Genomic DNA, 9669 nt, shown 5'->3' on the forward strand with positions numbered 1-9669 from the left:
CAGTAGGAAAAGATCCACATAAAGGATGTCTGTGGTTCAGAGAGCAATTACTTTTTTCTCCTGAATTCTCCTAATTCCGGGAAGAAAGCAGAAAATAATTTTTTTTCTCTATGGTGGTTTGTGTCAAAGGAAAATTCATGCCATTACTCTGGCCTTACCATGTAATACCAATTGTAAAGAGATATTTATTTATTAATATTTTCATAAATATTTAAAATGATGCATTTAACTGCCAATGAGGACCCATAAACACCTAGTACTTCCAAGCTAATTATTAGGGTATCCCAGGAAAATATGTTTTATGTTATCATAATTTAGGAAATAAAACAAATATTTGAAATGAGCTTCAAAATCAGACCAAGATATCAACAATTCACCAGGAGATGAAAGGCTGTCAGAGTGGAGGGCTGATCAGGTTGGCTGCCGCCTGTGCACTGCAGATGTGCTTCTTCTTCCATTTTTCTTTCCAGCAGTTGCTACAAGATAGGTACAATCTTGTACCCTCTTTGTCATGGTTGAAATCTTAAAAATTACCTTGGCCTAACTGCTTTGACTTCCTCCAAAGAAGGAGTGGGAAGATCAAAGATTGTAAGGTAGAAAAGATAGTACCTTTCTTGGGTGATCCCAATTGGGTTTGAATGACTTTGGTGTACTGGCTTTAAAGTGAGAAGGCTGGACCTGTATAGTGAGCCCAAGACACCCTGTAAAGCACCATGTCCTAACCTGGTCCACTGGGTTTTCCAGGAACAAGCATCATGTGAAAAGAGCAGCACCATTCCATTTGGTTAAGTAGGGAACTGAGGAGAAAGACCAACAGGTGTAGAGCTGCTTCCAGGAAACAGTGGGAAGGTGTGATTTCCCCACGTGGAAATGGTATAAGGCAGCATATGTGGGTGAGTGTCTCAGCCACGTTCACATGGGCACATCAAGAATAAGAAGGGCTGGGCATGGTGGCACACGCCGATGTTGTGGCAGGAGGATCCAAAGTCAAGGCCAGTATCAGCAATTTGGTGAGGCCTGACCCTGTCTCAAAATAAAAAAAAAAAAAGGGTTGAGGATGTTCCTCCACTTGGTTGCCTCTCTGGTACCAAATAAAGAGGAAAGGCAAACTCCCTCCTATCCCACACCCTTCTGCCTAGGACACCAGCAGACATTGGAATTGAGAGAGGAAGCAGGAAGCTGTGCAGAAATCCTTCAATGAGTACAACATCAGGCTCATTTGGCATTTATTTATCAAGCCCTTACTATGCCAGGCATTGTATTAAGGAGTCAAAGACTGAGAACACAGAAATAAACAACTCTTCATCCTCAAGGGACAGAGTAGTTTACAGGTCACATTCTGTGCACCTGAGGGTTCTGGACCATGCATGGAGAGGGGAGAACTTCTCCTTGAACCTTGCACTGAATGCACCAGAAGAATACACCAACTCAGCCTGAGAGTCAGAGGAGATGTCCCTGAGGGGAGAAGGTCTATGTGGAGTTGGCACAAGGCTTGGGTGAAGAAGGGTATGGAGTCTGCCATGGGCATAGGGAAAGTTTGTGCAGAACCCCTGAGGTGTAGCAGAGCTCTCTGTCCCCTCCCACAATTTCCTTTACTCTGAGCATTGGATCTCCTTACTTAGTATAAGGACAGTTGCAAGTAATTAAAAAAAATCCCAACAACTGTGAGTTAAATCACAGGGCAATTATTCAAGTCTCACAGAAAACCCAGAAAAGGGAGATCTTGAGGTTGGATCAACATGCAACTGAAAGGCCAGTCTTTTCTATTTATTTATTTATTTATTAAATTTATTTTTATTGTAAACGAATGGGATACATGTTGTTTCTGTTTGTACATGGAGTAACAGCATACCATTTGCATATTCATACATTTACAGAGAGTAATGATTTTTGATTCATTGTTATTGCCACCCCCCTCCCACCTCTCTTTTCCCTCTATACAGTCCCTCTTTCCTCCATTCTTACCCCCCTCCCACCCCACATTACGTGTCATCATCCATTTATCACTGAGATCATTTGTCTTTTGGATTTTTGAGATTGGCTTAATTCACTTAACATTATATTCTCCAATTTCATCCATTTGCTTGCAAATGCCATAATTTTATCATTCTTTATAGCTGAGTAATATTCCATTGTATATATATACCACAGTTTCTTTATCCATTCATCAATTGAAGGGCATCTAGGTTGGTTCCATAGTCTGGCTATTGTGAATTGAGTAACTATGAACACTGATGTGGCTGTATCTCTGTAATATGCTGATTTTAAGTCCTTTGGGTATAGACCGAGGAGTAGGATAACTGGGTCAAATTGTAGGTCCATTCCAAGTTTTCTAAGGAATCTCCACACTGCTTTCCAGAGTGGCTGCACTAATATGCAACCCCACCAGAAATTTATGAGGGTACCTTTTTCCCCACATCCTCTCCACTAAGAGAGAGAAGACTCAAATTACTAAAATAAATGAAGCAAAAGGAAATATCATGACAGACACCACTGAGATACAGAACATAATGAGAAGCTGCTTTGAAAATCTGTATTCCAACAAAATAGAAACTACCAAAGACATGGACAAATTTTGAGAGATATATGCTCCTCCCAAACTGAACCAGGAGGACATACATAATTTAAACAGATCAATATCAAGCAATGAAATAGAAGAAGCCATTAAAAATCTACCATCCAAGAAAAGCCCAGGACCAGACAGATTCTCAGTTGAGTTCTACAAGACCTTCAAAGAAGAACCCATTCCAATACTTCTCAAAGTATTCCAGGAAATAGAAAAGGAGGGTACCCTACCAAACTCATTCTATGAAGCTAATATCACCCTCATACCCAAACCAGGCAAAGACACATCAAGGAAAGAAAATTTTAGACCAATATCCTTGATGAGTATAGATGCAAAGATCCTTAATAAAATATTAGCAAACGGTATCCAAAAACATATTAAGAAAATTGTGCACCACGATCAAGTGGGGTTCATTCCTGGAATGCAAGGATGGTTCAACATTCATAAATCAACAAATGTAATCCATCATGTCAATAGACTTAAGGATAAGAATCATGTGGTTATATCAATTGACACAGAAAAAGCATTTGACAAAATACAACACCCCTTCATGCTCAAAACACTAGAAAAAATAGGGATAGTAGGAACTTAACTGAACATTGTAAAGGCTATTTATGCTAAGCCCATGGCCAACATCATTCTCAATGGAGAAAAACTGAAACCATTCCCTTTAAAAATGGAAACAAGACAGGGATGTCCTCTTTCACTACTTCTATTCAACATTGTCCTTGAAACTCTAGCCAGAGCAATTAGGCAGCCTAAAGAAATTAAAGGGATATGAATAGGAAAATAGGAACTTAAGCTGTCACTATTTGCAGATGACATGATTCTATATTTAGAGGATCCAAAAACCTCCTCCAGAAAACTTCTAGACCTCATCAATGAATTCAGCAAAATAGCAGGCTATAAAATCAACACGCACAAATCTAAAGCATTTTTATACGCAAGCGGCGAAACAGCTGAAAGGGAAATGGGGAAAACAACTCCATTTGCAATAGCCTCAAAAAAATAAAATAAAATACTTGGGCATCAATCTAATCAAAGAGCTAAAAGATCTCTACAATGAGAGCTACAAAACACTAAAGAAAGAAATTAAAGAAAACCTCAGAAGATGGAAAGATCTGCCATGTTCTTGGATAGTCAGAATTAATATAGTCAAAATGGCCATACTACCAAAAGTGCTATACAGATTCAATGCAATTCCAATTAAAATCCCAATGATGTACCTTACAGAAATAGAGCAAGCAATCATGAAATTCATCTGGAAGAATAAGAAACCCAGAATATCTAAAGCATTCCTTAGCAGGAAGAATGAAACAGCGGGTATAGCAATACCAGATCTTCAACTATACTACAAAGCAATAGTAACAAAAACAGCACGGTATTGGAACCAAAACTGACATGTAGATCAATGGTACAGAATAGAGGACATGGACGCAAACCCAAATAAATATAATTTTCTCATACTAGACAAAGGTGCCAAAAATATGCAATGGAGAAAAGATAGCCTCTTCAACAAATGATGGTGGGAGAATTGGAAATCCATATGCAACAGAATGAAAATAAACCCATATCTCTCACCATGCACAAAACTAAACTCAAAATGGATTCAGGACCTCAGAAGCAGACCAGAGACCCTGCAGATTATAGAAGAAAAACTAGGTCCAAATCTTCACCTTGTTGGCTTAGGATCAGACTTCCTTAACAGGACTCACGTAGCAGAAGAAATAAAAGCAAGAATCAATAACTGGGATAGATTCAAACTGAATAGATTTCTCTCAGCAAAGGAAACTATCAGCAATGTGAAGAGAGAGCCTACAGAATGGGAGAATATCTTTGCCACTCATACTTCAGATAGAGCACTAATTTCCAGAATCTATAAAGAACTCAAAAAACTCTACACCAAGAATGCAAATAACCCAATCAACAAATGGGCTAAGGATATGAGCAGAGACTTCACAGAAGAAGATCTACAAGCAATCAACAAACATATGAAAAAATGTTCACCATCTTTAATAATAAGAGAAATGCAAATCAAAACTACACTAATATTCCATCTCACCCCAATTAGAATGGCGATTATCAAGAATACAAGCAACAACAGGTGTTGGCGAGGATGTGGGGAGAAAGGTACACTCATACATTGCTGAAAGGCCAGTCTTTTTTCCTCATGCCCATCAACTTTAGAGCACTGGCTTTGGTCTTCAGATCTGTCCTTTCATATTTCCCACACATGCATAGTGTCTATACATGGAATCCAAAAATATGGAAGGTCAAAGGTGAGGTTCTCTCCTTGTGAAGTCCTCTATTCAGACGAGCACAGAGATGAGCTGGAAGCTGTGACTGACCTCAATCTATGACTGCAAGCCCTGCTGGACCATTCACTGGCATAGTGAAGGGAATAAAGCTTAAAGCAGTTGTGTTTGATCTCTAAGAGCAAGGGTTTCCTTCTTGGGGATGAGGGCAAGAAGAGGGGACAGGCTTTTCGTCAGGCACTAATGTACCTGCCTACATTTTGTCCATGTGCTTTCTACATAGACAAAATGATAAGCAGAACTACTGCTGTATGCTACCTCCAAAGAGGATGTGGGCAAGCATCATCCCAGCCCATCCCATCTGGGGACACACCATTGTTTTCACATGGTATGAAACCCGGGGACCTCAAGAGGGAAGGAGAATCCATAGGTATCCAGGACAGCAATGGAGATGACTTGGCAATGAAGTTCTTGACTCCTGTCTCAGAGTCTTTCCAACACTGCATTTCCTCTTGACCTATGTAGAATATTTTAAAAGGGCATTATAAAAAGTGTTTAAGAGTGTTAATTTCACATTTTTTTACCATAAAAAATTAATTGCCTTTGTTGATTAGAAGAATTGTATTCAGACTCCTGTTGAATAAAGCAATAGAAGCAAACACATTGAGCCACTGCAGGATGCAGGCTGTGCTCCAAGAACAGCACATGTCTACCACATTGCCACAGTCAAACTGGGAGATGAGAGTTGCTGTCATCTCAATTTCAGAGGGGAAAACTGGGACACAGAGATTCAAGATTTGTCCAGTGTCACACAACTACTAAAACCAGAGAACCCAGATGTGAATTCGGGTAACGTGGCTCCAGATGAACAGAGCATAAAGACATTCAGCATCCATGCCTAACACAATGTACTAAATCGAATAGGCAATAAACTTACCAAGAAAATGATTGGTAATGTTACATATTACAAATGATTAAAAATATAATTCAGACAAGAATTGGAATTGATGCAATCACCTCATAAAATTGTTTAGTACTATCAGTCAAAGCTATTATTGACCCAAAGTAAACATAGATATGTGCTGTGATTCACCAACACCACCCCTAAATATACCCAAATGAATTCTGTGTGTACTTTTTCCAAAATCCATGTACTACAATGTTTAAAACAGCAGTAGTTTTAACAGTTAGAAAAAACTCAAATATCCAGGGGTTGAATAAACTAAGCTGTGTTACACACACACACGCACACACACATACATACATGCACACATTCATAATATATAATAATAAACTATCCAATAAAGGGAATGCAAAATCTAAAATTACACATAAAATAATGAATAAAATTAGCAATTAATAGAAACAATGTTGAGTGAGGAAAAGCCAGAACCATGAAAGCACATGCTCACTCTGCAAACTCATTAATGTAAAGTGCAAACACAGGCCAGGGGCCTCTGTTGGTGTGGACAAAGGCAGAGGAAGATAGAAGGAGGAGGAGCTGCTGAGTGGGGGTGTTTCTCTGAATGGTTGTGAGACAGGTGTGCTCAAAAGGCACATTCACCATGTGGGCAAGGATGACATGGGTGAATCTCTACCCACATGGTCTGCTACAATGGGAAGATTGTAGAGGTGGTAGACTCCAGAGCTGGAGTGGACTGTTTCTCTGTATCACCTGCCCTTTTGAACTTTTGCTTTATTTCTTCTTAATTTTTTTCTAGGCAAAATTGTGATATCAAACCAGTCTATGTTTAATTTATTTTTAAGTTCTTCTTTCAAAACAAGATTTCTCATGATGAGAAATGAATCGCCCTCTTGTCATTGCTCTTGGCTTCCTGTTACACAGGTCTGCTCATGGAAAAGAAAGCAAGAACTCTGCTGCAGCTGGAGATGTTGGAGTTCACTTTCTCCTTCTCAGGCTCTCCTGCAGGATGGGCTTGCCACTGGCTCTTTCTTGCTCTGGAAGGAACTCCAGTGTTTTGGTCCACTGCTGAAATTGGACTTTGAACCTGTGCCTATGAAGATTTCCTTATGGAAACTTTGGTGGCCACCATTTGGGTTTGGAACCTGTGGGGTTACACTCTTGCTAATGTGCAACCAAGATGGCAGCCAGGGTAGAGAGAGGCAGCTGCCTGGGAATGTGTGGGTATGGGGCACCTACCTTGATGGCAGTGGACACACCCTCCATTAAACAAAATGTCCAAATGTGTCCAGCACCTTAAAGGCTGCACAAAATGTTCAACTCAGAAATTCTACTTCTAGAAATTATCCCAGAAAATAACTAATAAGCATTCCCTCTTCCATTCTGTGTGTTTCTACATTATTAATGCTTATGATTAACACAATTTTAACTCAAATATAAGTTGGTGAAATAAGAAACAAACTAAAGTTCCCACATGGTTGTTGTAAATAATTGCAAAAATAAGAACTATTTTGAAACCTATAATTTTCTAGCTGACAGGTGAAGTAAGAGTCATTTCCTGATGTAATTGTGGAGATGAGATTTATAAAGAAATGTGTTCATGTTTATCCTGGAATTCAGAGATCAGCCTGGATTTATCATATCTTCCAGGAACCAAAATATCTCCAGTGGATCACACAGGAAGATGTGTCTGAATTCTGTTACTCTGATTGACAATACATTAATTTATTTTCTCCAGTTTATTATGCTTTATGCTCCCCAATGAGAGTTCTTTGAAATATATATATATATATATATATATATATATATATATATATATATATATATATATATATATTTCCTTTTAGTAGAATAAGCATTATTAGGTCAGTGGATTGATCACATTTGTGAATAATTTTTTCTTGGAAATCCAGAGACATCTGCCTTAGCTTTTTTTTTTTTTTTTGCAGTACTGGGGATGCCTTAGCTGCTTGAAGCTGTATCATATGCTTGTGGGTTCTGGGTTCTGGTAAATAGATTCTCTGGACCTTCCTCTGTAGATAGTGGAGGAATGGAGGTCATTATTGCCTTTGGCATTTCTTCCTCCTATTCTGGTCTGCAAGGTCATTTCTTTAAGTTAGAACCTCATCAAAAGTTGCCTAGCCAGTTTGCAGCTGCGGACAGCTCCAGGTGCGGGGGTGTGGGGGCACGGGGTCTGGATCGCGGTCCGTGCAAGGGGTTGTCATGGGGGCTGCCTCCCCACTGTGGCGCCGCTTGCCAGGACCTGGCGCCTTGACACGGTAGACTGAGGTATGAGTTTGTCTGTAGTACCAGGCGGACTGCTTGGAGCGCGGCCCTGGAACGTGTACAGGGTGCGAAAGAGCCATGTGGGCTGAAGAGGGGAGGTGGGCCTGGGCAACGGCAGCCCGTCAGATCCAAGGGGGCCTCTGGATACTGGCGAGAGAGTGGCGAGCGCCCTTCTGCCTCTACCCGTTTTTTTTTTTTTTTTTTTTTTAATTGTAAACAAATGGGATACATGTTGTTTCTCTGTTTGTACATGGAGTAAATCTGCCCGGTTTTTTGAGGTGGATGGTGCACTTTCTTTCCCTGGGGCAGATGTGTGCGCACGCCGCCAATGACAAGGGTGTCACCACAGTTTTTTCAGGTAGTGCCACAGCCCTCTATACGTGGTGCACGTGCTTCTGCCTGGCTCCCCTGCAGGGGAGACTGCGTGTAGTCCCTGTGCTAACGCGGCCCTGCTGAGTGCACAGGTTTAGACTCTAGGCCTTGGCTTGGGCGACTGCACTTGTAGGCTGGATTTCCTTTGTGAGGTGAAAATAATTAACTCCTGCAGGGATATTCTCAGTATTGTGGGTTGAGTAGTGAGAGATCCCAGCTGCCGTGCCTTGTGCCTCGTGAACCTTTCTCCTACCTAGTTCAACCTTAGAGGACTAAGATCACATGTGCTCTCCTTTTTTTTTTTTTCTTGGTCCTCTTCCCTTCCCCCACTTGACTGCCAGTTCTGCTCATCTCAGATGTCACTTCCTCTGAGCACCCTCCCTTCTTATCAGGACTAATGTGGGTCTCACAGGGTCATTTCCCTAGCCCTATCACACCTACTATCATTGGTAGTTCAAACTGTCAGCATCCTGACAGTGGGGCCTATGTGATCCTTAAGGTCCTAAGGATGTGGGAGTCACTGGCCTTCCCTCCTGCTTCCCTTCAGGCAGCTGCAGCTGGGACCTCTTATGTGGCCGATCAAAGAGGAGGAAGCAGGCATGTCTGCCTTAGGAGCTGCGACACCAGTACCTGCATCATCCTGCGGACGGTCACAGTGGCCAGATCAATTTTCTGGGGCCCCAGTTCCCTCCAGAGGTGGCAGCAATGGCCCGGTTTCTGGGAGACAGGAGCACATTCAGAAAGCTGCTGAAACTTGTGGTCAGCAGCCTGCAGGGGGAGGACTACCGAGAAGCCATGCAGTGCCAGGGTGTCAGTTCCAGCTTGTCAGAGGAGTGACTGGGTGCCCTGCTTTCTGGCACACATACACTTCTCCAGCAGACCCTCAGGCTTCCCTCCCCCCGCCTGAAGTCCGACGCCTTCAAGGACTAACTCCAGGAACTTGCCATCCACCAAGACCTGGTTGGGGACTTGACCAGTGTGGTGTTTGGTGGCCAGCGCACACTCCTGGACTCTGTGGCACAGCAGGAGGGTGACTGGCTTCCCCAATTGTTGTCTTTAGGTGGAGGGTGGATGTGGTGATTTCCACAAGTGCCCTGACCTGCTCCCTGCAGCCAAACATCTTGATGCAGCTGAAGCTTTCTGATGGGTCAGCGTACCGCTTTGAGGTTCCCACAGCCAAGTTCCAGAAGCTGTGGTACAACGTGGCACTGGTCCTGAAGGAGATGGCAGATCTGGAGAGGAGGTGTGAGTGCAGACTGCAGGACTGA

The 9669-nt window shown here is 41.9% G+C and overlaps 1 pseudogene; it reads left to right on the plus strand.

Moving 5' to 3' along the window:
- The first annotated feature begins 9000 nt into the window (after positions 1–9000).
- Positions 9001–9669, plus strand: LOC124973638 (COMM domain-containing protein 5-like; annotated as a pseudogene).

This window comes from Sciurus carolinensis, unplaced genomic scaffold (genome assembly GCF_902686445.1).
Source record: "Sciurus carolinensis unplaced genomic scaffold, mSciCar1.2, whole genome shotgun sequence".
NCBI classification, from domain to species: Eukaryota; Metazoa; Chordata; class Mammalia; order Rodentia; family Sciuridae; genus Sciurus; species Sciurus carolinensis.